This window comes from Sus scrofa, chromosome 2 (assembly GCF_000003025.6).
Source record: "Sus scrofa isolate TJ Tabasco breed Duroc chromosome 2, Sscrofa11.1, whole genome shotgun sequence".
In the NCBI taxonomy this organism is placed as follows: domain Eukaryota; kingdom Metazoa; phylum Chordata; class Mammalia; order Artiodactyla; family Suidae; genus Sus; species Sus scrofa.
The window spans coordinates 64056657-64072365 of NC_010444.4; the positions used below are offsets into that span (position 1 = coordinate 64056657).

General features: G+C 35.5%; 2 pseudogenes; both read left to right on the forward strand.

Moving 5' to 3' along the window:
- On the forward strand, positions 362 to 1329 carry LOC102163686 (annotated as a pseudogene).
- LOC100519824 lies at positions 10747 to 12060 on the forward strand (annotated as a pseudogene).

Consider the following 15709-nt stretch of genomic DNA (forward strand, 5'->3'; position numbering starts at 1 on the left):
TGAATATTTGCAATCCTTGGATTGTGGGAGAGCTGTTTTTCACCATTCTCTGTTTATTCCTTATTTGTGCTTGGAACCTGGTTGGCATCAAAGTATGTTTCTCAAATGCATGAAATAATTTCTCATTAAAAATGTGGAATAAAAGACCTCTGAGGAAATATGCCAATAATGGGACAAAAATTCATAGTTGGAGATGAAATGGGGAATAACCTCAAGGAGAACTTTTCTGTACGTAAAATATTAGCATCATTTTTTTCCCAGCAAAATAGAAATTGAAGTATTTCAGTTATGTGAGCTATACAAGTTTGTGTGAAAATTGGTCATGTTATTTTCCTTTTTTCCCAATAGTTTCCTCTACACCATGGAACCAGGGAACAATACACAAATTGAAAAATTTCTCCTTCTGGGACTTTCAGAGGATCCAAACAGCAACCCCTCATATTTGGGCTCTTCCTCTCCATGTACCTGATCACTGTGTTTGGAAACCTGCTCATCATTCTGGCTGTCAGCTCAGACTCCCACCTCCACACACCCATGTACTTTTTTCTCTCCAACCTGTCCATTGTAGACATTTGTTTCACCTCCACCACCATCCCAAAGATGCTGTGGAACATTCAGACCCAGAACAAAGTCATAACCTACAAAGGCTGTATCACCCAGATATATTTTTACATACTCTTTGCAGGATTAGACGATCTTCTCCTGAGTGTGATGGCCTATGACAGGTTTGTGGCCATCTGCCACCCCCTGCACTACATGGATATAATGAACCCTGGATTCTGTGGACTGCTGGTTCTGCTGTCCTGGATAATGATGGTCATGTATTCCTTGTTACACAGCTTAATGGTGTTGCGACTGTCTTTCTGTCCAGATTTGGAAATCCCCCACTTTTTCTGTGAACTCAGTCAGGTGGTACAACTTGCCAGTTCTGACAACTTTCTTAATAACCTGGTGATGTATTTTGCAGCTGTCCTCATGGGTATTGGTCCTTTTGCTGGTATCCTTTATTCTTACTCTAAAATAGTTGCTTGCATTCTTGGAATCTCATCAGCTCAAGGGAAGTATAAAGCATTTTCCACCTGTGGGTCTCACATCTCAGTTGTCTCCTTATTTTATTGTACATTCTCAGGTGTGTACCTTAGCTCTGCTGCTACCCACAGCTCGCACTCAAGTTCAGTCACCTCAGTGATGTACACTGTGGTCATGCCCATGCTGAACCCTTTCATCTACAGTCTAAGAAATAAAGATATAAAGAGGGGTCTGAAGAGATTCTACTTGATGCCATGTATAAAATGGCCAATTATCCTGGGGGTGATGAAATCCCCTTAATTGCACAATTCAAATTCTCAGAACTAGAAGTAGGGATACTTTTATCTTTGTATAATAAAGTTTTCTACTTCTATTTATTTTCTGGGATTTCTATTTTTTGGATTGGCCTCTCTATATAATTTCAGTGCATCCTTTATTAAGCTTTTCCTCCCTCTGGTATATAGGTGGTTTTAATTTTTTCCCACTTCAAAATTTTCATACCTTTGAATCAGAAATATTTGGAAATTCCACTTCTTAATTGGGGCATCCTAGAACTATTAAAATAATTACTTCTCAGATTATATGTGTTCATCCCAAATAATTTTTCTCTTGTCTCTCTAAAAGAAGACTCATCAATTACGTTACTCTATAAAAATATAGTTGACAACTAAGGCAATTTACATTATTTTAATCAGGTTGGCTGAATCTGTGGATATGGAGAAGTGACTCTAAAGTTATATGAGGATTTTTGACTAAGCAAAGGGTCTGTGCCCGTAATCCTCATGTTGATGAAGGGTAATTTGTACATACATATCTAAATACATATATGTGTCCTCATCATTGAAGGATGGGTGATGAGAGAGCTCAAAGGCCTGTGCATTCATGTGATTCTTTTGTTTCTGTAGCTATGCAAGACTATGGAGATTAAGTAAACTTGTGATAATCATTTCACAAAATATGTGTCACATCATTATACTGTTTGTATACTTTAAACAAACAGTTCTGTATGTCGCATACATCTTTTTAAAATATAAATAAAGCACATGCACTCTTTGTTTCCTTTTATCTCATCTTTCAGCCAACATTAAGTCCCACTAACTCAATATTTGCAATATGTCAAGAATTTGTGCATTATATCTTGAAAAAGCTGGAAAAGAGAGCTCTGAAAAGATTCTTTAGAATGGCAGCTATGAAGAGATATATTTTGGCAGCTATATAGGGCTGAAAAAGTGCCCATTTTTTGCAGGATGCAAAGCTTTGGAGACATAATTTGACATTATTTGATGGGATTGTGAAGGTAGAACTTGCTCCTTGTTATTTCCTGGAATTTTCATTTCCTTGACTCAACTCATCCTTAGTTTTGAAGTGCCTCAATTTTATAGGTTTCTTTCTCTGTTCGATAGGGACAGTTTTCTCATATGTTCATTTCCTACTTTCTTAATATTTTCCCCAAATCTCATTCAAAATATTTAAAATGTACATTGATTTCATGGGTTAATACAGATTTCTTTTTTTAATAATGATTTTTATTTTATTTCCATTATAGATGATTTACAAAGCTCTGTCAGTTTTTATTATACAGCATGGTAAACCAGTTACACATACATGTATACATTCTTTTTTTTCATATTATAATGCTCCATCACAAGTGAGCAGACATAGTTACCAGTGCTATACAGCAGGATCTCATTGCTTATCCAATGAGATCCTGCTGTAATAGTTTGCATTTATTAACCCCAAATTCCCAATCCATCCCATTGCCTCCCCCTCCCCCTTGGCAACCACAAGCCTGTTCTCCATGTCCATGATTTTCTTTTCTGGAAAGGTTCATTCATGCCATATATTAGATTCCAGATATAATGATATCATATGGTATTTGTCTTTCTCTTTCTGACTTACTTCAGTCAGGATGAGAGTCTCTAGTTCCATCCATGTTGCTGCAAATGGCATTATTTTGTTCCTCTTTATGGCTGAGCAGTATTCCATTGTGTATATAAACCACATCTTCTTAATCCATTCATCTCTTGATGGACATCTTGGTTGTTTCCAGGTCTTGACTATTGTGAATAGTGCTGAATTGTTTTAATTTAATGTGACTACTTGGATATCCACATATAAAACTTTGTTTTTCCCAGTTAGAAGAGATATCTCCCACCCCAATTTGGTGTGACTCAGCTATGTGCTCCATGTAATACCCTGGCATGCACCCTAGAATTTTAACATCCTAATATATTTAATAAAGCTTAACTGTGAACAATAAACTGTGCTCATTAAAGTGCATAAATTAAAGAATTTATAAGTCATAAAAATTTAGAGTATACACTGACTGGTTCCATTTATATGTAACCCAAAAATGTGTACAATAAATTTTCTTCCTGTTTGGTAATTGCTATAAATGTAATTCCCATAGATTTACTTTTGAAGACAATGCAGAATAATAAACACAGCTTCTGCAGTATGTTTTTAGAAAAAAATGAAATTTGTAAAAATTCTTGTATAGTCCAAAGAATGCACTTAAGTGTAATGGGTATGTGTACTTGTGTGTGTGTTATTTGTATATATTTGATCTTTAAAACGCATTCACACACATATTTGTATATACACACAGACCCATTTATAATTCTATAATCTTTATAGAAAATTGTAAAAAAGAAAATAAAAATGTGTTTATTAATATGAAATTCAAGGACTGTGTACGTTTAGACTATCAGATATCAAATAGAATATGAGACCCTACTTTTGATATGAGTTAATTTTCCTATCTTAAGTCCTCAAAGTAAAATAACATTTATATTCATGCAATGAGGAATTTAACAAACCAGAAAATAAGTCAAATACCTCTAAATTGCTTCTAATATTCATCTTTTTTTTAAAGTGGGGTTTTAACACAACACCTTTATCCAGGGGAAACTAAATATTTGAATTGAGAAGGCTAAACTTTGCTATTCCAAACTATTTTTATGGGTTAAATGTGTGTATTACATTCCTATTGCACTTCACTACATTAATGGCTTTAAGAAAATTAAAGTTCTAGAGATCAAATATTCCTCTCATTGGGCTGAATTTAAGAGGTCTGGCAAAACTAAGATCTACCTGGAAACTCTAGGGAAGAATGCATTTCCTTCCTAGATTACTTTCTAGTGGGCACCTGCACTCCCTGTCTCATGGTCCTTCCTCCACCTTCAAAGCCAGTGGCTTAGCATCCTCAAATTTCTCTATAATTCCAATTCTTCTTCCTCTCTCCACATTAGAAATTCATTGAAATTATTTATACCAACCTGGGTAATCCAAATTAATCTTCTAATCTTAAAGACAGAGATTAGCTTATTCATTCTATCTGCTAGCTTTATTCTTTTCTATGGAAGCTAACATAGTCAAAAGTTTGAATACTTCATCAGAACCTTAAATACCTCTAAGTCCAATTTTAAAATGGAGAATGTAGTGCATAATAGTCCTACCTCACAAAATGAACTTATTTAAAATTCAAGCATATAATCCCTAAAATGTGCTAAGGTAGGTTATGGAGCTTAAATATTAAATATATTTACTGTAACTTAACAAGCATTTTATATTGAGGGGCTAAATAACAGCTCTTAATTTCAGATATAGTATGGAATTTGTAATATTTTAGTAGAAGTGTCAGGAAACCAGGTATTGCATTGTGTAGTGTTTTACATTAAAGAAATAAAGTAGTTCCTCTTATAAAGATGGAGATAAAAATCTTCCTAAGGTGTGGTGAGATGTGTCCCCACAAAAAGTCAAGGCATGGACAGTTCCAGAGACCTAGTCAAAACAGTTGCCTCAGCCTCAATCTGGAGAAAACTTAAAATCAAGTTAGGGATAAGATACTGGTAGTTTAGTCCTCTGTAAGGAAAGAGAGTTAATGGAGAAGGATTAATAAAAACTGAATTCACCTTACAGCCTGGTCTCCTGAGAACAGAGAATCAGCAAGAAAAAATATCTCTTTTTTTGTCCAGACAAGTATCCACAGGGAAATAATGTGCTTATGGGTCATTGTAACATGAGGAAAATGTACCTAATGAATACATGGAGAGCTGTAAATATCTCCTCAGCTGTATTCTTGAGCTTGTACAACCTGGGCATGGACAAGAGAGGTTGTGTTTTGGAGTCCTAAATCTGGTGAAAGGGCAAGGGCTTGACCCCTACCTCTTGTCTCTTCTGAGGACAGATTTTTCAGTCTCCATCATAAACCATCTAGGAAGAGATTCAGATTTTCAGAGGGAGAACTTCCTCGCAAAGTTTCATGCAGGTGAGTTCTAAGATCTGACACTGCAAAAAGACACTGCAGAAAATTGTCAGATAAAATGAAATTGAAAAATATTTATCAGATGTCACCTGAGAATCAATTCAGTCAAACTTAGAGTTTAGAGACCACTGTGGTTGTTTACTTGCTTTATTAAAATATCAATGTATTTTAATGATGCTAGAGAGAAATGAATATTTAACTCAGTAAGGCAATGTTCAATGATGCTAATTAAGTGATAGGAATGGAGGCAAATATAAAAGAGGAATGAGAGGCATAAAATGCTTTTGGTAAAAGTAGAATATGTGTCCAGATAGCTTATTAAATAACAGGAGTAGAGAAGTAGGGTATAAGCTGGACAGATATAAAATAACATGAAAGAGTTTCTTTCTTAAAGACTGGGCACATTTGACTGTGTTTCCATATTAATGGGAAATATGTACATCAAGGAATATATGCAAATCTCTTGAAACAGCAGTTACAGGCGAAATATTTTCCACAATATCTTCTAAGAAAAAAAATTAAAATAAAAATTTAAATGTGAAAAGGGGTATGCTAATGAGCTTTCTTTACAATTACTTCAGTATCTCTGAGGCTGAATATGTATATGGATGTGTGAGCCATTTACTTCTCTATCTCGAACTATTTGCGAGTCCTATATTTTCTATAGAAAAGTACTGGAGAAAGTGAATTCCCGTTTTATATTGTAATCTTTCAAACAAAGAGTTTTTTTTTTCACAAACTAACCATTTGCCATCTCATTCTCTTATTATGTATAGACATATTTGAGGGGAATTGCGAATCTATATAAATTTTGTATCATCAAATCTATCAATCAGTCATATTGTGCTTTCTCCACTGCTTTTCTATGTTTTATTTTTTTGCTGAAATAATTGAACTCTCACATTATTATTCTTCACTTGCAAGTTATTTCTAAACAAAAAGATAGTGAAAGTCCTGCTTCTTTAGTCCTAATAAATCACCCTATATACTTTCTACAATAAGTTTTACATCTTGATCTGATATTCTTTTATTTCACCCTTTGTTATTAAATCTATATCTGAAAGCTGAAACACACGTGGCAATCACTTAGAAGGTGTTCTTCTTCGCCCTTTGACTCAAGGTCTCCTGTACCAATTTGAGCATATTGAAAACCACAAATCTTCATGTAAAATGAAATTATAACTTAAGTATGTTTTTCACCCAGTGTTATAAAGACTTTTCTTTTATGTGCTTTTCTTTCCAAGTCATTGGCAATTTAATGTTATATTACTGACCCATGCTGATATCATTAAATTATTACTATTTCACATTTCATGTAATTTACAGATTATCATTTAATTATATTACATACAGTTGTTTTGAAACCACTGAACTTAGCCTAATTTCATTCTAATTGAGGTTTTTGTCCCATAAGATCTTAATGTCTTTTTTTCTTTCTTTTTTTGGCTGCACATACAACATGTGGAAGGTCCTAGACCAGGGATCAAATTTGAGCTGTAGCCATGACCTACACCACAGCTGAGGGAAAACATGATTCTTAATCCATTGCAATACAGTAGGAACTCCAGGATCCTAATTTTTTTTAAATTTCTCTTCTCTGGAGTTTCCTGGTGGCCTAGGGGTTAAGGATCCAGTGTTGTCACTGCTGTGGTTCAGTCCCTGGCCTGGGAACTTCCACATGACGTGAGCATGGCTGGAAAACAAAACAAAACAAAACAAAATTTCTCTTTCTGTATTATACATACATACATAATCAAACACTTTTATGCAAATGCATGAATAGGATCCTGTACACATGGTAAATGCCTCATCTTTTTACTTAATAATTCTCATGTACTTTCTTGCAATCATTAGTATACATATTTTTTAATTTTTTTGACTGTTTAACATGTTATGATGTGCCTGCACTCCTCTAATTCTGACAGTCTTATAGTTTATCATTAAGTTACTTTATACCAAATGTACAAAAATGTGTTGAGACACTGAAGTTCAAACCATGGTTCTAACTGTGAATGATTTTTTCCCTCAGGGTATATTAAACAATATCCAGGGGAGTTTAGCTGTCACACAGGAAGGGATCAGTGGATGGCAGAGATGCTCTAGACTCCATACAATGCACAGGAGAGAGACTCCACCAAAAACAATCATCTGACCCAGAATGTCAGTTATGCCAACACTGAAGAATACGAGTAAAAGAATATTTGAGTATTTATATTTGTCTTCAGATTTTTCCCTATAATATTGTAACACTTCACATTTCTGCCAGAAAAATCTAAGAGTACTCCCTTGCTACTAGTTCAAAAGTACTCAGTCTAAATTTGACAGATTTTTAAGTGTTTCCACTGGGTGATGGTATGAAAGTGATTCCTTATTTTCTTAAACTATGTACTGAATTAGTACACAATTTTATGTATTTGGTCACCCAATTTGATTTTTCTGTCATTATTATATACCCATATAATATATGCCCATTTTTCTATGGTAAACAGACTTTCAAATAATTTTTATAAGTGATTGTTTTTTTCAACTGACATCAAGGGCATATTTTTGGGCACAAATTTTATTTTAGTTAAATCTGTTTATCTCCTTATTTCTGAGCTTCTTGTCTTATTTAAGATGGTTTTGCCTACTCACAGATGATTTCAAAATGTCCATCTAACATATTGGTTACTCTTACACTGAGGTTATAATCTCTCTTATTTTGTGTAACATGTTTGAGGGAGGTGGAAACTTCATGTTTTTGCAAGACAGACAGATATTATGCCACCTTTTATCAATGATTCTCTTTCCAAGTAAATTGAAGTCAAACCTCACCTTGTGTTAAACATCCGTATATAATGAGACCAAATCCTGATCTCCTCAGCAATGATAATTTAGTATGTTCTCCTGTCAGAACATTCTAGGAACACAATTTATTATATTATTTATTTTTTCATTTTTTATTGTTATTTCCCCAACACAATTTTTTCCCACTGTACAGCATAGGGACGTGTATTATATTATTTTATCTATAGGTCATTATATTACATTATTTTATCTAGAGGTCATTTTAACCTTCATTAATCCATACTGATATCATAAAGTATTGTTATTTTACTCTTAAGTAGTTTTCAATGCTTCAGTTAATTGTTTTTATTATGCTTATTTTAAAATTGTACTATTTAACCTGGTTTAATTTTCTTTGTCATTCTTTTATTTCCCAACTTTACATTTTTCTAAATTTATTTTTGTAGAAGTTCATATATATTCACATACTTGGTTAGAACACATAGCTGAAAAAACAAGACAAAACAGGTGATGTACCCGCTTGTTTGGATCTAGCATTATAATTGAGAAGACAAAATACAATGAGAGAAATGTGTGTATAATGCAATGTTCTTAGACAGGTAACATGAAGAAAGTTATTCAGCAAAAAGTTTGGAATTGTCACAGCATGTATAGGTGTTATGTGTATAGACCACATAGATTATTGATAATATGGCAACTATCAGAACTAGGACTAGAGTTTGCCCGTGGCTAATAAAACAAGCAGTCGAAACTCAAGAATAGCAAAGAGTAGATGCCACATATAAAAAAAGGAGATAGAGGCTTACCTCCTCTGCTATCAGACCATGTAAAACAAATCAGTTGAATAAATATTGCACAGGCATGGGAAAAACAGGTTTTGCTGACTGATCCTAAAAATTACAAACTTTCATTTTCCATTCATTGTACCCTTTTATGAAGCATTGGTTTATTTCCTTACTCAATTTTTCTCTTAGACTGTAAAACTTTGTATTTTAAAACAGGGATATATTGCTACTTTTTCCTTTGGATGTATTTATTTTTGCTTTTTAATTTTTTTTTTCTGGAAATCAAGGAAGGATAACAGCACATGAAATGTCACCAGAACCAAAGGAGCTTTTCTTTCCAGTCTCTCAAGGACCATTTGAGCTTATTAGGTCTTTATTCTCTCTCTTGTGTCCATTCTCTCTTTCTCATTCTCTCAATATATGTGTATGTCTTAAAGTCCATCTTTTGAGAAAGGCTATAGATATGTACATATATAAATATACACACATCTAATCAAACATATTTTTATGCATCTTAAATACAGGAATAAGTTGGTCATACCCAAACTGAGCACCAAGTTTACTGATACTTGGGAAATTTATAAGCTGGAAGTTCTGGATACTACTTGTACATTATTTGATATAACCAACTCAAGGTTTATCAATCTCTAACTTAATCAAGTGTGTAGGGGTGAAAAAGACGTAGAATTAGCACAGCCTAGGAAGCCAAGTTCTACTCCATGTGTGTATGTGTCTTTGTTTTCATGCCTTGGATATATGAGAAGTCATCAGAGCAGGTATATTGAGCCTGTTATATTCCAAGGTGACTCTAATGCATAGAGGTCAGAATGCAATCAATATAAGACATCCATTTATACATACAGGCTACCTTTGCAATGATTTCATAAAGTGCTAGAGGAACATAGTGTGGACCAGCAAATCCTGTGAGTTGAAGTTTAGCAGCAGCAGGGAGACCAGCAGCAATCTCTGACAACATCTCTCCTCATTCCCCTCCTGCCCATTACCCTCCCCAAACTGAAATCTTAAACAAGTACCTTCCGAGGGCATTTGCAAGGGCTGTTCTCCCTACTTGGCCCACATTTCCCCTGATATGATCACAGTTCCTGTTCTCTCTCCCTTGAAGTCTCGGTTCAAATGTTACCTTTCTTTCATGTCTTGCCTGAACACCAATAAAAAAATAGTAACCTCTCCTTACTCTTTCCTGATATCTGCTTTCAAATTTCTTCATTGCATCTGTCATACCTTAGAATATATATATAGGCAGATATTATATATATTATCTATATATCTATGTTATTTATCTATAATATCTACCTATATATTTTTTTTCTCAATGACTAGATTATAGAAGTGTTGTTTATTTCTTGCTTTTCTTTTTTTTCATGGCTGCACCCATGGCATATGGAAGTTCCTTCACCAGAGATTGAATCAGAGCCACAGCTGCAACATACTGTACCACAATCATGGTAATGTTGGATCCTTTAACCTACTGTGCTCAGCCAAGGATTGAATCCACACCTCCACAGCAACCTGATTTGCTTCAGCAAGATTCTTAACTCACTGTGCCACAGTGGACCTCCCTAGGAGATTTTGTTTTTTACACCTGATATTCACCTAAATAGCACCTGATATTGGTTTTTAGCACCTGATTTAACACCTAAATAGCACCTGGAACATTGATGGCACTCAACTTATATTCCCCAACAGAATGAAAGAATTGTGCCAGGGATACAGCCAACAAATTTGTAAAGCATTTTAAAGATTACTTTAAAACATTATTTTTAATGTTTTAGGAATTTTAAGAAGTGCATAATTTTCAGGTGTCTGGAACTCTATTTTCATTCCCAGAAACTGACTAGGAGATCTAAAAAAACTAAGATGAAAGCTATAATTCTCATTTCAGATGTCCACGTGGAACATTTGGTAAGCTCATACCAGTGTTTTAACTTCTTTAAAATAAAGATTAAGGTAGATTGCAGCAATGAACACAAGTCTTCTGTGTCCATTCCCCTTGCATTTCATTAAATGTGTGATGTACATGCCAATATGTGACAACTTGAGAAAAACACTAAAAGTGGAACAAGTTCACTAATTAGAGATATATAGGGAATTCCCAAAGGGAACAAAACCCATGAACAAAATATTGAAATTAATTAGGCAAATGTAATCAAATATAATTAAATGTAAAGTGTCATTTTTGAACAATGTGAGCATTGTCCATTTTGGGGAATATTAATCATTGTATTTGGCTCTTTCTTTGTAGTCACCTCCACCACAGGCACCAAGGAACCTAACAAATGTTTCAGAGTTGCTTCTTCTGGGATTTTCAGAAGAACCAGAACTGCAGCCCCTCATATTTGGAATTTTTCTCTCCATGTACCCGACCACTGTGTTTGGGAAACTACTCATCATCCTGGCCATTGGCTCTGACTCCCACCTTCACACACCCATGTACTTCTTCCTCTCCAATTTGTCCTTTGTAGACGTCTGTTTCATCTCCACCACCATCCCAAAGATGCTGTGGAACATCCAGACCCAGAGAAGAGACATCAGCTACAAAGGCTGCATCATACAGATGTACTTTTTCCTACTCTTTGCAGAGTTGGATGACTTCCTGCTGACAGTGATGGCCTATGACCGCTTTGTAGCTATATGCTATCCCTGCACTACATGGTCATCATGAATCTCAAGCTCTGTGGAATTCTGGTTCTGGTTAGTTGGATCATCAGTGTCCTACATTCCTTTCTACAAAGCCTAATGACCTTAAGGCTGTCCTTCTGTAGACAGTTGAAAATCCCTCATTATTTCTGTGAACTCAAACAGTTAATTCAACTTGCCTATTCTGACAAACTTGTTAATAACATGACGATGAATTTTGCAGCTGGGCTGCTGGGTGGTGTTCCGCTTGCTGGTATCATTTAATCTTACTATACGATAGTTACTCCCATATGTGGAATCTCATCAAGGCAGGGGAAGTGTAAAGCTTTTTCCACCTGTGTATCTCACCTCTCAGTTGTCTCCTTATTTTATTGTACCTGCTTAGGTGTGTACCTCCATTCTGCAGGGACCCACAACTCACATTCAACTGCAGTGACCTCAGTGATGTACACTGTGGTCACACCCATGCTGAACCCCTTCATCTATAGTCTGAGGAACAAGGACATAGAGAGGGCTCTGCAAGCATTCTTTTAAATTGTAGCCAGAAATAGGCCAATTTGGGAGCTCCTATTGTGGCTCAGCAGATTATAAACCCAGCTAGTATCCGTGAGGATGTGTGTTGATCTCTGGCCTTGCTCAGTGGGTTAAGGATACAGCGTTACTGTGAGCTGTGGTGTAGACTGGCCGCTCCAGCTCCGATTTGACCCCTAGTCTGGAACTTCCATATGCAGATGGTGCAGCCCTAAAATACCAGGTTGACTCACCAGGGCCTTGGCTGGGACATTCAAGCTCTGCTCCACAGTTCCTTCCATCCTCTGAATGGCTCACCTGTATTTGTTTACACATCTGATCATATTTCCAGAATAGATAAACGGAAATGGACAAAGTGCTCTTAGGGTACATCATCATTTTCTTCATATCCATGAGGAAAAACAAATAAAAGTCCTAAGTCCAGGACAGAACAAACATGGAGAAATAGACTTCTTGTCCTGATGGAAGGTGTTTTAACTGTCACATTGTAAACATCATGGACACAGAGAAGGGTGGTGAATTGAGACCAAGGCTACAAATAGTCTAACAAAAGTGTACATTTCTTTTTTTTTTTGTATTTTTGTCTTTTCTAAGGCTGCACCCGTGGCATATGGAGACTCCCAAGCTAGGGGTCCAATTGGAGCTGTAACTGATGGCCTATGCCAGAGCCACAGCAATGCCAGATCAGAGCTGCCTCTGTGACCTATACCACTGCTCACAGAAACACCAGACCCTTTACCCAGTGAGCATGGCCAGGGATTGAATCTGCAACCTCATGGTTCCTAGTTGGATTTGTTAACCACTGAGCCATGATGGGAACTCCAAAAGTGTACATTTCAATTCAGTGAAGTTTTATTTCCATTTCCACTTTCAGCAGATGAATGGTCTTAAAAAGAGTGAGACCAAAGTATACATGTTTTTGTTTTTTTTCTTCAATTATTTTATTAAGATATCATTGGTTTATAACATTAAGTAGGTTTCAAGTATCCAACATTATATTTCTGCTACTGTATACAGGAAGTTGACCTTACAACCAAAAACTTATCTTTCGTCCATCATAATAATGTTGATTCCTCTTACCCATTTCACACTCTACCTAAGGTCCTATTCTTCTGGTAACAGATTCTGTTCTATGTATGTACATATTTCCTATTGTTTTATCTGATTTGTTCATATATTTGGTTTGCTGGTGTATTTATTTCTTTGTTCTATTCCACATATGAATAAATGAAATAACAGTGTTTTTCTTTCTCCATCTGATTTATTTCCCTTAGCACAATGCCCTCAAATTCCATACACACTGTCACTACTTAAAGCTGTGCAGCGACAGCTATAAGATGTGGCATATATATATATATATATATATATATATATATATATGCCACATTCTTTTTAATCCATTCATTTTTTTAATGGATCTCAGAGTTTCTTTTTCATTTTTTATTTCCCCAATACATTTTTTTCTACTATACAGAATGGTGACCCAGTTACACATACATGTGTACATTCTTTTTTCTCACATTACCATGCTCCATCATAAGTGACTAGATCCTGCTGTGTAGGACTGGGAACTATGTCTAGTCATTTATGATGGAGCATTCATTTTTTAATGAGTCTAAGTTTTTTACAATTTTCTTGACAACTGTGAATAATGATGTGATGAACTTGTGCATCTTCAAAAATTAGTGCTTTCATTTTTTTTTGGAAATATGCAGATGTTGGATACCTGGATCGTATGATAATTCTATTCCTCTTTTTTTTTTCTTTTTACATCTGCACCTGCAGTACATGGAATTTCCTGGGTTACTGGTTGACTCAAAGCTGCAGCTACAGGCTTATGCCACAGCCATAGCAGTGCCAGATCTGAGTCAAATCTGCAACCTACACCATAGCTTGCAAAGTGCTGGATGCTTAACCCACTTAGTGAGGCCAGAGATTTTGAACCTGCATCCTCATAGACACTACGTTGGGTTCTTAATCTGCTGAGCCACAACAATAACTCCTGATACTTCTATTCTTTTTTTTTTTTTTTGAAGTTTTTTTTTTTTGATTTTTTTTTTTATTTTCCCACTGTACAGCAAGGGGGTCAGGTTATCCTTAGATGTATACATTGCAGTTACAGTTTTTACCCCACCCTTTCTTCTGTTGCGACATGAGTATCTAGACATAGTTCTCAATGCTATTCAGCAGGATCTCCTTGTAAATCTATTCTAGGTTGTGTCTGATAAGCCCAAGCTCCCGATCCCTCCCACTCCCTCCCTCTCCCATCAGGCAGCCACAACTCTCTTCTCCAAGTCCATGATTTTCTTTTCTGAGGAGATGTTCATTTGTGCTGGATATTAGATTCCAGTTCTAAGTGATATCATATGGTATTTGTCTTTGTCTTTCTGGCTCATTTCACTCAGTATGAGATTCTCTAATTCCATCCATGTTGCTGCAAATGGCATTATGTCATCCTTTTTTATGGCTGAGTAGTATTCCATTGTGTATATATACCACTTCTTCCGAATCCAATCATCTGTCGATGGACATTTGGATTGTTTCCATGTCCTGGCTATTGTGAATAGTGCTGCAATGAACATGCTGGTGCATGTGTCTCTTTTAAGTAGAGCTTTGTCCGGATAGATGGCCAAGAGTGGGATTGCGGGGTCATATGGAAGTTCTATGTATAGATTTCTAAGGTATCTCCAAACTGTTCTCCATAGTGGCTGTACCAGTTTACATTCCCACCAGCAGTGCAGGAGGGTTCCCTTTTCTCCACAGCCCCTCCAGCACTTGTTATTTGTGGATTTATTAATGATGGCCATTCTGACTGGTGTGAGGTGGTATCTCATGGTAGTTTTGATTTGCATTTCTCTTATAATCAGCGATGTTGAGCATTTTTTCATCAGTTTGTTGGCCATCTGTGTGATACTTCTATTCTTAAATTTTTGAGAAATCTCCAATTTATCACGTGTGCTAACAGTGCACACATATATGGGCAATATATAACAAAGAACCTAAGAAAACACAATGGGAAAAGGATATTCTCTTCAAAAAAAAAAAAGAATTCCTCTTCCTCCACACTCTCAGCAATATTTCTTTCTTGCCTTTTCGATAATACAATATGAACAGGCATGAAGGGATATCTCATTACATTTTTAATTTGTTTTTCCTTAATAATTACTGATGAATATCTTTTCCTGTGTCTGCTGGCTATCCATATGTCTTTTTGAAAATGAAATATTAATGTCTCTGCTTATTTTTAAATATGGTTGTTTTTGCTGTTGAGTTAGTTATTTGTATGTTTTAATATCTACACCTCATCAGGTATAGTATTTAAATATTTTTTTCCATTTAATAGATTGTCTTTTCATTTCATTGATGGTCTCCTTTGCTATGCAAAGCTTTTGAGTATTACATATTTACACTTGTTTATCTTTGCTTTTTGTGTCCCTTGCCTGAGGAGACATATCTAGAAAGATACTGCTAAAATCAAAGCCAAAAGCTTACCAGGTGTGTTTTCTTCTATGAGTTTTATGGATTCAGGTCTTATGTTCAATTGAGTTGATTCTTTAATATAATGTGATATAATGGTCTAGTTTTATTTAATTTTATAAGGCTTTCCAAGTTTCTCAGCACCATTTACTGAAAAGACTATCCTTTCTCTTTT